Source organism: Neophocaena asiaeorientalis, unplaced genomic scaffold, assembly GCF_003031525.2.
Source record: "Neophocaena asiaeorientalis asiaeorientalis breed wild unplaced genomic scaffold, Neophocaena_asiaeorientalis_V1.1 scaffold684, whole genome shotgun sequence".
Lineage (NCBI taxonomy): Eukaryota > Metazoa > Chordata > Mammalia > Artiodactyla > Phocoenidae > Neophocaena > Neophocaena asiaeorientalis.
In genome coordinates this window covers 5668838-5681832 of record NW_020174048.1, presented here as the reverse complement: position 1 = coordinate 5681832, position 12995 = coordinate 5668838, and positions in this window count along the sequence as shown.

Sequence of the window (12995 nt, the reverse complement as noted above, 5' to 3'; positions counted from 1 at the left end):
ATGTCTCAATTTTGATTTTGCCATGACAAATTGCTATAAGATGGTGAGTGCTTTAAAACAAAATTGTACTGTTATCTAAATCTTCCCTTGTAGTTCTTCAAACAAATTTATTTTGGTTCTACACTTTTTCCAAGTGCCTTTAAAACTATTCCTTAATTTGTATCTATCTTTTCTTACAGAAAATTCACAGTAAATTTTTAACAAAAACATGCAAGGCTTTTGTATCATATTTTCCTATTGCTATTAACTTGGAAATGCAAGTGTAGTAAGCACTTTTTAAACACTGTTTTTCTTGTCTACTTCTTATTAATGAAAGCTGTGTCTTCAAATCAAATACTAATGTCAACTTCACTCTGATGAACAATCTGGGTATAAATTAATGTGGTAGCCAGTTTCTATCTCCTTTTGTAATATTTACTCTTTCAGTTTTTCCATGTACTTTTCTAATTGTGGGAGGAAAACTAAATTACTGTTTAGGACTTTAGAACTTAATTGAAAAAATTTAAGTCATAGTTACTCCCAATTTGCTACCTGTAAGGTAGATCAGAGGTTAGCTACACAGTATAAGAAAATGAATTTACAAATGCAAGATTTCCTTTATACTCAGATTTCTGCTACAACTCAGACAAAGGTGACAAAATGATGGAATAAGTATTAGTGAGTTTCTTTCGCACTGAAAGGTTTTGATACACGGATTCATTTGTAGTGTGATCAACACTGAACACAGAGCTAACAGAAAAGTTCAACAAAACAGAAAGCCTATGGAAAGATGAATAATAAAATAAACATGCAAGGATAAAGCACATTTAGATGCTCTTTAACATGATACATTGAAAATACGCTTTCCTTTATGTTTTGCCTTTTTAACCAGTAAATTTCTCTTTAACCCCAGAGAGTTATCCATAGAAACGGCATAGAAGAACACATGAAACGTTTCAAAGTACAATTTACAGAAAGTAAAAATGATGAATCTCATACAAACATGGAGTGAGCCCGTGTCAAGGATTTGTTTAACTTATCAATGAAAGCATCACCAGGATGGGAAATCTGGTTGAAAATATAGCTCGAGGGACTATATAAATATTGTCCCTGAAAGAAAGAATGCTGGAATAGAATTACCAGGTGAGATACAAAAACTGGTTAATATCCCACAATAGAACCATACCCTTTGTTGTTTTCCATCTTCCTAGACAGAAATACAGGTTAAAACTCTGCAAGTTAGTCTGCAACATTACATGGTCTTGGCCTTAATCCATCTAAGATACTAAAGGAAATGAAAGTCTATTCTCTTGGGGAATTAAGTAAAGCCATGGTGTAATCATTTGGCGATGCTCCAGTGCGACCCTGAAATGACAGGATGTGGTCCTTCTGCCTATTGCCAAGCTTTATGTATTTTGTCTTAACATAAGGTTGTGAAACTTACACTTTATTTGTTCCTTTGACCTGAAAACGGTGCTTCTGGGCCTTAAGGAAGATACAGTCTTAAACTCAGCCTATGCAAACTGAAAGTTTGTTGATGGTGAAGTTAATTTGATGTGTCAAGATCGTTATTTCGGACCGAATGACATCAGGGACATGGCTCAACAACAACCATTTGGCATCCATCCACGGACAAAAGTGCATCCGTGGGAGCCATGGGATGCGGCACCATACGCCAGACGCCGGAGGGGTCTGGCCCACCTGTGTGTTAGTAACAGACGTGTGGACCTCAGTGCCAGCTGTGGACCCCGCAGTGGCTGTGACCTGGCTTGTGTCCCTCTCAGCTGCGATCTGGGAGCCTGGAGAACACTGTAATCACCCATGGATGAGAGAGCCTTTGTGGAAACCTGGGTTTCCAGCAGAGAAATTCCAGCACAACGTTGGAGCAAAGCATACAAGTTTGGATGCATTGGAGAGGGTCAGAGGTATGGTTTCACTTTCTCCGCATCCCCTCTCCCCCGAGGTTGGGCAAAGAGCACAGTGCCAAGCCAGAGTTTCTCAGCCGTGATTCCTCCCAGGAGGGAGGGTAAGAGCAACAGTGCACGCCTGGCTTCCGCCGCTGTGTGAGACACTAGCAGAGGTCCGTTTCTCTCTGGCTCCATCTAGAGTACAGAGTCCTGGGCTCCAAGACTCCGGGGCAGGAAGCTGGGAGAAACGCAGATCAGCTCTCAGAGGGCGTTCGATGAACCTGGATCCAATGGACTAAATGGCAGACTCTGCAGAGAATCTTGCCTACTACCCTCTGGGGACCCCTTGCCCATGGATGCCTCGCTGCCCATGGGCACCCCCCGTGCTCTGCACCTGACCCCTACTCCACACCCCATACACTCACCCCGGAGCCAGCTCTCTGTGCCGGCTCTGCCCGTGGCGAGGGCAGACATTGGCAGATGGCTAGTGGCACCGGAAAAGCAGTTCGAATCTGGGGGTCAGGGAGAGACCACAACGGGAGCTTTAGTCTTGCCCATGGGTAAGCAAAAGGCAGGTGGTCAGCCTGTGGCCTGGTGCACCGCAGGATGGAGAGAAGGCATGCAAGCTTATGAATTCTGCCACAGAGGGAGCAAGAAACAGCCTCACCACAGAAGGTCTGAGAAAGCCCCAGAACCTCCAGCAGGGCTGACACAGGGCAATTCTTTCCCAAAGTCAGTTAGTAACGACTAAAGAGGTGACTGCTACCACAAATGCAAAGCCAGCCACGCAAGACTTTGTGGGACATAAAAGTCCAAGGAAAGGTGACACCATCAAAGGATCACAATAATCTTCCAGTAGCCGACCCCAAAGGCATGGAGATCTGCAGTTGCCTGGTAAAGAAATCGACCATCCTCAGTAGACGATGTCTCTCTTTATCTCATGCAACAGTTTTGAAGTATTTTTTTTCTCTCATTTATTCCCTTAATGCCTTCTTTTTTGTGTAGCTGATTTTTGTAGCATTCCGTTTTGATTCTATTCTCCTGTCCTTTGTGTATATTTTTAATACATTCTGGAGAATGCAATGTGGTTTCAGAAATTGAAAACCAAATTTCAATTGTTGTGAGAAATGCATGGAGAAATGTTTGCGGCATGGCCCCTGATATGGAGTAGGGGCTCAATCAATGCTTTTTCTTCCTTTATCCACCTATATATGAGTGCAAGTCTATTGTAATAAAATGTGACAAGTTATATGAAGAAACTTGTCATGTCCAGATTCCTTAATTTTGAGACTCCTCAAATCATGTTGTTTTATAATCCAAGCCTCAGCAATCTTTCTAATCCCTGAATCTATTCTTCATTCTCAGGAAAATATGTAAATAGGTGAAAGAAAGAGAGAAGGAAGGAAGAAAAGAAGGAAGGAGGAAAGAAGGAGGAAAGAAGGAAGGAAGGAGGGAAGGAAGGAAGGAGGCAGGGAAGGAAGGAAGAACAAATGCAATTTAATTACTACTTTGTTCCTTCTTCCTCTAGGATTATAAGCTTTTAGGTCAAAGACCATAACATCAACTTTCATATTTCCAGTTACAAGTAACACGACATTAGATGCTTAACAAATATCTGGTAAATGAACAGAGAAATAATTAAGCAGAAAAATCTAAAAATATTATTCCTAAACTGAGTTTATAAATGATCAAAGTAAGCATATTTAGAATTTGATGAGCTGGAACTTCCTATCTCACATTTACCAATGTTCTGACCATGATTACTCTCAGCCAATGAAAATACTCTCCTTCCAAATCATCATAGGAAAATTAATTTTTTCAAAGTAGTTCTACAGAGACATTTTCTTTATGGGGTCACAAACCCTAGTAATACATGTCATAAATCGTAGAGAGAATAGTTAAATAAAGGGAAGAGTCTATTCCCTAGCCTTGTCAGATGGCTGAACACTCACACCCCACGGAGCTCAGTAAATGTCCTTCAATTATTATTTTGCTGTTGATGAAATAATAAATGAAGGTGTCAGGCAGTTTTGTACAGAAGATCTTGTCCTTTTGGTTGCTCGTCTGCCATTCAACCTCTCCTGATGCTCTCATGGACTTCAATGCCTTTATTTATTCCTCTGAATAATACGAAACTTCTCAGCCTGCTTACCCATCACTTTAGTAACTATTAAAAATCACTCTTGTCACCGACACAGATTCATCCCAAAGTAACTGGAAAATAGAACACAAAGTTAAATGACCCATATTCATCTCTCCCTGCTTGTCTGCCCCCTAAGAAAGATAGTCTTGCTTTCAGTATAATAATCTTTGAGATTTATATGAGGAAAAGAAAGGAAATAATAAATAGAAGGCACAGAGGAGAAATACAAACAACAGGGAATGTTATAAACTTAACCAAAAATGGAGTCAGCACGCCTAATGGGAGGAATAAAAGCTATTAAGTCGGGCACATTTAGCTTCACTTTCACCATCTATCAAATGGGGGAAATAAAGTACATAATTTATAAGGACATTGTGTCAACTGAGGTGATGCCAGTAAAGGGCCTGGAGCAGTGACAGCCACTGAGTAAGTAGATATTGTATATTTTTAAAAGCTGCAGCCCTTTTCACCATCGGAGATTCTCAGTGGAGGTCCACATGTATGCCTGCCTTCCATTTGCATCCTGGAGAGAAGAAGTGCCACCAAGCCGTCCGCCCTTCATATCACAGCCTTAACTTTCTATACAGTAGCTCTTTTGAAGAGCTAACAGACATACTAAGAGGTTCTTAAGTGAGCAACGTAGACCTCTGGATGGGTCCATTCTGGGACTCTCTTCTCCACCTAAGAAAAATCATGCATTTGGAAACTTTTGAAAAACCACACCATTTATTTTATGTAACAATATGTTACATTCGGAAACAGCGTATGCATAAACGGAGACGTCAGTGAGATTCAAAAAATGTATATGCGGTGCAGTAAAAAGATAAGTGGATTCTATATAGAGGGAGCAGATAAAATATTCTCCAAATGGAGAGATGCATGAAGGTGAAAGTGCTTCTAGTAATGATTTCACCGGGACAAGGGGCATTACATACACCTGTTTTTATTAGACAAGATTATTAATAAACCAGGACTTCCGCAGACCCCCAAAACACATGCTCATCCTATACACAAAATCAGGAGAGCTGGGTTTTAGGCCGTGTCACTGGATTCAGGCATGACAAATTCCTACCCCTCCTGTCCTACCAACATAAGAAAGGAGGGCAGATTCAGGAATTTATAAGAACCTTTCAGGCTGTCCTATGATGGAAAGGTGCCTATGGACTGAAGAAGACTTATAGCCTAAATTGAAGGTGATAGAGCCATAGAAGACACACATCCTTCTCCACTCACTAAAAACATCAATAATAAACAAGGGGTATATTGGAATAAACAGAAAGAGGCTGTGGCTGAGCGTGAGAATGAGGGTGAGCGTGAGGGGATCTTAGCAAAGCGTTTGGTTGAGCAGCAGGTAGAAAGGAAGCTCTTGTGAGAGCTGTTGGGAGTATTCCCACTCCCGCTGAAAAGTGGCAGTGACGGCAGGAATCAGGTGAGAGGACTGCAGAGGGAGAAGGACGCCAGACAGTGCCCTCCTGCCTTTCCATCTCTTGCTTTCCAATTAATTACCAAAAACCCTCCTTCTGTCACATTGGAGGGAGGGAGATGTAAGCAGATGGAGAGGCTGGTGGCTTGTTCGCATCTATATTCTAATCGACAGTAATGCTTTATTTTTGCTAATTGATAGTGACCAACTGAAACCTAGTTTCTGAAGCAAAAGAAGCTACATATAGATGCAAACGTATGTATGTTTGTAGAAGTGTCTGGGCGTCGTCAACGTTGAACATCACCTCACTCTTTAGGTCTCAACTATTTTCTCAGAGAGAAATTTTATAAATACTTTTTCTAATCGTGGCTCCTCATTTGATTTATAAGCTCTTTTTTTCCAAGAACCTAGCAAAATTGATATTACATATTTATTTAGCACTTGTCTCCAGTAGAGCACAAGCTGCATGAAATCAGAATATATCTGCTATCTGTACAAAGGACATAGTAGAGACTCAGGAAACATGGGTTGAGTAAATGAATACAATCAAATTTTGGTTAAATAAGTGCAACTCTGGTGTGAAATTAATGAAGGTGTCATAGAAGAAATAGAATTATAATAAAAGTTGAAGTATGGACTACAACAGTGAGATGGAGAAGAGGCTCTACATGGACAGGAAATTTAGACTGAGTTTTTGTATGTAACTTATTAGGGAGTAGGAATGGGGAGAAAAAAGGAAGAAAACATCAAATTTGCATTCATTCTATTATTACAAATTTCAAGAGATTTTTTTGCCATTGCTAGATATTGCATAGAGCCAGACATGTGAAATGTAGGCCCTACAACATTAATGTGAATATTCCTCTTTTAAAAGCTTTGAGTATTTGACTTACTGGCAGCTTGTCTCACAGTGATGGACAGGATAAAATCATAGCTGTGCCACTGAAACTTACAAAACGGGTGGAAAACTGAGAGTAGAGATAATTAAGCTCTGGGTAAGTGGTGAAATGATTAAAGGACAAAAAAAGAGAGGTCAGAATGTACAGAATCATGGGCAATGCCTTTATTTGGGGCTGAGGTTGGAATTTTGTTTCATTAGTGAAGAGTACAGAAGGGAATTGGTCAAGGATCCAGATGGATGACCTGGGCTCCTAGGTGGTTTGTGTGTTGTTGTTGATGTTTTATTTTGGAAGGCAACAACTAGTACTATGAAATGCTGGATATTGCGTGAAAAAAAAAATCAATAATTATAAGAAACAGGTGGCAAATAAATTGAGACAATTTAAAAAGATTTCTCTCTGGCTGTTATTTGAAAGGGGATGCATTGTCAGTTTCAGCAGGATTAATGGAAATACTTTCAAAGTACTTATTTGAAATAAATTTGCATGAAAGCCCAGTGGAATAAGCTGGGGTTGGCGGGTGGGGAGAATGGGAGTTGCAGCTAGTGGATCCTCTGTGCTGACATACATCGTTTCACAAGTTTAAAATGGGCAACCACATGGGAATAGAATTTAAAACATCACAGTCAGTTGCAAAACTCTTAAATAATCGTTTCTCTGGACATATCCAGATTTCATTTAATTCATATATGTTTTAGGGTTGGCTTCTCTCATACTAGGTAGTTGAGAGCTGGGGTTGCTCATCAATGGCTGGAAGATCCCAGGCTAAAATCTGGCTTCATTATGAAAGCTGCAGTGGGTCCCTGGGGTGAGAGGCTGAAGGCTGTGGGCAAAATGCACTCCTCACACAAAGTCCTCCTTGAATGGAAAGAGAAGCATCTCATCTCCATGCCTACCAGCAGACTAGGTTAATAGTCTCTCTACCATTTACCTTAGGGTTCTTTGTCAAATACCAAGCTCAACAATGCCAAAGAAGCTGAATCATTTATTCATCAAGTACTGTGGATAAAGGAAACGCATTTGCACTTATCTATAAATTGAAAACATCATCCTCTACTCAGTTGAACTGAATTCTACAGACAAGCAATTCCCCCATAAAAATTTATCTTCAGAGCTTATTTCTCAGGTTATCATTTCTGTGGCATTTCTTAGCAATTGCTCCACTGACCTGATTTGAAATCCCATGAGTCCCCTCATTCTACGTGATATAAACATTTCACTCTGGAAGAGAGAAGTAAGGACTGCAGTGGGAAAGCTTTAAAGATATTTAAAATCAGGTTGCAGATTTAAGTACAAAAAGCAAACAAAAAGAATAAATAAACGCTGAGTTCAGTTTTTTTTTTTAAAATACCCATGAAGTGGTATTGGTGTGTATTTGCACACTTCTTCCATTTAACTGTTCTGTCACTTGGGTAGAAAATGATGTGCATTTTGAATTACAAGTCCTATTTTTTTTTGCCCCGTACCCTGAACTGTATAAAAAGATGTAAAAAAAGAAAACTTATTTTCCCATGGTATGTTTTCTATTCAAAATGAGTGCTTCCATTCAAATGGCCAACAGAATTTTTTCCAAGGAAAAAAGAAAACACTAAAGGGCACCTCATCGCATGTGACGGCCCCCAGGTGCTGTTTTACGCACGCCTGCAAGAAGCCGGTTTTGGTTAGCACCCAGTTGTCGCCGTGGCTAATTGGCCTACTTGCTCCAGGCTCCCCTCTGCTAACCCACTCCTGCTTATCACCGCTGGGTCCCTGCACAGATTTGGATTGCTCTGACCCCGATGAAAGGAAAAGTTGAGAACAGATATGAGTGAACAGGTTTGTATAAAAGAGGGGCTATGTAGCAGCTGGCTCTGTGTTTGTTCATGGCAACAGGGTCAGGGACCTTATATGGTCTTAATAAATAGAATCATCTGGCTTCGTATGTATTTTGGCACTAATCTGTAGCCCATGCCATCATTTCCTGGGGTTTAGTACAATATTAATAAATATTAATATTAATATAAATATTAATATAAATATTAATATTAATAAACAGGGCTATTTCAGATTAGGCACAAATCAATGCTGTATTATAAAACAGTTGAATTTTTGCTAATAAAAAAATGAAATAGGGTTACTGCTCTTTATGGCATTGTCCTGAATACCTGTGCCACTGGTTTGAATTTTGCTTGATTTTTAAATTCCCTATTTGTTTATGTTTATGACTTAAGAATCATTTCTTTTTCTAGAAGTCTGAAGTTGAATATAGTACATGCCCACAGTGAATCCAAGTTTTAGCCCTTAGTTCTGAAAGGCACTGAATTCATTACATTCCGTTGTGCAGCCTCTCTTAATCTGTTGTGACAACAAATTAGACTCCAATTTAAATTAAAGCAAATTGCAAGATAATTAGAAGTGTTTTTCTTTCCTTTTTTCCCCTTTCCTTCTCCAGCCTAACTTCCATCAGACAATCAGGAAACAAGACACATTGAAGAACTTACTATTCTTTCCATTTGGAATTATCTTGGGGATAAATTTAATAAAACAGCTTTTCATGAAGCTTATTTTCAGAGTATAATGAAATATCTACTCAGATAGATAATAATAATATCCCTTTTTACCAGAATTTTTTTACACGTGTCCCCAATTGTGACCTTTACTCTTGGTTTGTCTCTATTTTGAAGCAGAGTTGGAGTTAAATGAATCATATGAAATAATTTCCTGAGTATGATATCAGAAAAAAAAAAAAAAACACAAAAAAATAAGGAGGTAATTTTTTCCTCCGTATTCAAAATGTCAAATTGTCTTGAGTTTTTATAACTTCAAAATTCAGATTATCACTTTATTTAAGCTGCTTAAGATTTGTTATTACATGTTCTATGTAACTTGGGCTTAAAAATGAAACTAGTACCAGAGACCATGCTTGAGGAGCAAGTTCTGAAGCCCCATCACCCCAGTGCTGTACACACCCCACTCCCCAGTCTCCTACCTTCCCTTTCAATCCCACCCCCCAGTTCTGCCCACCAGAGCCTGGGCAAGAAAGCAGCCTTTAATGGCTCCTTGGAAGAATACTTAATCAATGGGAATGAGATTCTGGAAAAAGTCTTCATCCCTTTCTTTAAGATCCATGCTTTAGGGAAGTCCAGTCTTAATACACAGTGCCTTACAGAGAAGTGGGGATGATTTTCCAGCCCTTACGTTGTCCTGGGTACACAGAGCAGATGAACAAATTCACTGGCAGCAGGCAATGTTCAACGCCCCTAAGGGATGCTCAGCCTATGCCTTACTTCAGAGGTGAGAAAGGATACTTTGGAGCTTTCAGCTCAGACAGTGGGAAAATCAAAGCTGAAATCAACATCAGCCATGGGGGAGAAGCAATCAGGCCTCCTTCACACACACAGACAGGAACCCTGGAATTAGTGCTAAAAGAATGGAATCAAATGTCAAGCCCCTAAATCCCTTTTACTTTGCACTGGGGATTAAGGGACATAATACCCCTTTCCCCAGGGCTGGGGCAGTAAATATTAACAATTATTATTCCAACATGGCTGAGGCTTTGGAAAACAATGCATGCACACACACATAAAATCTCCAAACACAAGAATAAAACACAATTTTGATTGGTGTAATATTTTTCACAAGAAAATGTTAAAATCTCTTTATTGAACTTTCACATTCAACAAAAAATATTCCAGTAGAATGAAACTCAATAGTGCTTCAGACTCTTAGAAATGATAATGTGTAATGGCTAAGGCTAATAAGTAGTAGAGAAAAAATAAGTCTATTTGCCCTGCATACAAGAGAGATTATATCATAGGTGGAGGAGGGAAAGAAAACTAGCAACAATGACCCTCCATATTCTACACTAGACATACCTCACCATATGCCTCTGGTTCAGAACCATTATGTAACAGAGAGAAACCTATGATACAGTTGACAGGTGTCTAATAATGGAAATGGTATCATCCTATAGAGAGCTACCCACACCATGCCAATCATTTAATATTCATAGGACAACAATCATTTATTACATAGACCTGTCTGCACACTGAGGAGTCTATAAAAGATGTTAAAATGGACAACCAATTTCATTGTGTAAATGAGTCTAAAGCCATAAAATTTATACTTTCCCCATAAAGAAAGTAGCAATTGTGAGCACACGGGCAGAAGAAAAAGAAAAGACTAAAAGAAACAATGGTTTGTGCCTCAAATTAAGAAGGTTCAGAGTGTGGCAGAGTTAAGTCCAGAACTACACACTGAAACACATTTTGGAAACTCCTCAAAAGCAAATTAGTGATGAGGATAGCAGAGCACTAAGTTCCTGGAGTTCGTTTAATTAACTTGTCTTAATTTAGAATGTATATGCACACCATAAGTTGAAATGCATTCCTGAAATATAAACACATTAAAAGTTCATTGAATTTTTTATTCCTGACTTCCTGAACCAAAAGATAAGTGTAATTTTACCTGTGATAACAGGCTTAGTGGGGAAAAAGAACAAAAACAAAAAAAACCAGTTACATCTTCATTCAAAGGCTGTCCCTTTTTCTGCTCTCTTTAGAGACATACATATTTAAGTAATAAGATGGATACAAATATTTACATAAAAAATGAAGTTATTTTGAAAAGAAGTGGAGGAATACATTTCTACTTTAATTGCCCCTTAACTCATTTTTATTTGTACTCTCGTAAGAGGTTTTATTTCTCTTTGAAAATAATTTATTTCAGGAATTTTGTCATTCTATTTTTGACTATTGGGTTATACATTACCACTATTTTTTTCTGTGACAGTCATTGTGACAAAAGCACCTTTTTATAGAAAAGAGTCAACATGTTAATATTAACTGTGACACACGGGAAATTATTTTTTATGGGAAATTTGCATGACCAAGGAAGCCTAGAACAAAAAGTAATTTTTCATCCTACATTAACATAAATTGAAATATAATAGTAAATGATGCTACCAAATTATTTTCCTCTTTTCATAGCTAGAAATTGTGAAGGAGAATAACTTTAAGTTAATATTTCTGTATTTGGGAAATATTACTGTATGGCATTGTTGTCTAAGTTTAAACGATTTTATTATATGTGATTAGAATTACTATTCACTTATATCTTGATTTAAAGCTCTTCTTGAAAAAAAAACTCATAAAAGCAATCATCTCCTGATGATTTGAAATGTAAAGACTTCAGCTCTGGAGTCGAGGTCAAGCTCAGTGCTCTGGATTAGTACATCCATCAGGCACAATTAGTCACTGTCTTTAACATGGTGGTCTTGATTAAGAAAAGAAGGAACCTCTCTACATCAGTGGGAAAGGTCCACAAGTGGTCTTCACAGGACAGCAACTACTGTACCTCCAGTTCCTTGAAGACAATTTCATAGTTAGCTTGGAACAGAGCTCAGCCACCCAGTGGTCCAGTGGAATCCATCATCTTTGAATTCAGATTCCTTCAATATGAGGATGTCCCAGAGAGAAGAAACTCTCTCTTAGTTCCATATGCTCCATCATTCCCAACGTTGTTCTAGCTCAGATGTTCTCCTGCTTCGTCTAGACCTCCCGCATCTGAACTCTACATTTCTCTTCATGTGGATCCATAATCCCCAATTATATTTTCTTCCAGGAGCTCAGAAATCCACAGGGGACAAAGTCACATCCTTTTCAGGTACTTTAAACTATTACTCTTTCTCATTCTTCATTGAAGGTTTCTCCAAACTCAGATATTGTTAGTAAGGAAGTGGTCACCAGTCTTGATGTTCACACAAGTTCCCAGAATTTAAAGGATGGATGTTGAGCTTTCTTAATCAGGTTTCTCTTCTGTGGAAGCACTGGATGGATATGCAGGTCCCATCATTCTATCTCTCCATTTGCCTGGGAGAGTGTGAACTATCCATCGTATGCCATGAGAGCATGCCCACTGCTGGGTAGCTTATGCAGTGAACACAGTGGCTTGATCAAGACAGGAATCCTGCTAGATATCTGAACACAAGGCAAAGATGTTTTCCTAAAGTCAGGATAGTGGTTCCAGTATCTACATGGTGCACTGGAATGCCCATCTCATATGGGACATATGTTCCCACAGTGGTGAAGCACCGCCTAAATCCATGACTGGGGACCAGCTGAACAATGTGGTCAATTTGACACACTTATACAGGACTTATGCTCCTATTGTTGTGACCCAGTTTGCCATGTTGTTTGCCCTTGGCCCCTGACAGATGTCCCATGACTGTACCATACATTTGGCTTTTGTTTCTTCCAGGGCGAGTCCTCATGACTTGGCCCATTCTTGTGTCTGAGGTGGACTTCCATGTTCCCTCTGTGGTGTACCCAATGGGCAATTGTGGAAGTTCATTGAACATATGCTTGATCAGCTCAGGAGTTCCATCTATATTCCCTTTCGAATGGTCTCCTTCCCAGTTTGCATGTTGCTGTTTACTTCTAAGAATTTCATTGTTTTAGCTCTCACATTTAGATATTTGATCCATTTTGTGTCAATTTTTTTAACATCTTTATTGGAGTATAATTGCTTTACAATGATATGTTAGTTTCTGCTTTATAACAAAGTGAATCAGCTGTACATATACATATATCCCCTTGTGTCAATTTTTGTGTATGCTGTGAAACAGTGTTCTGAATTCATTCTTTCACATGTGGGTATACATTTAT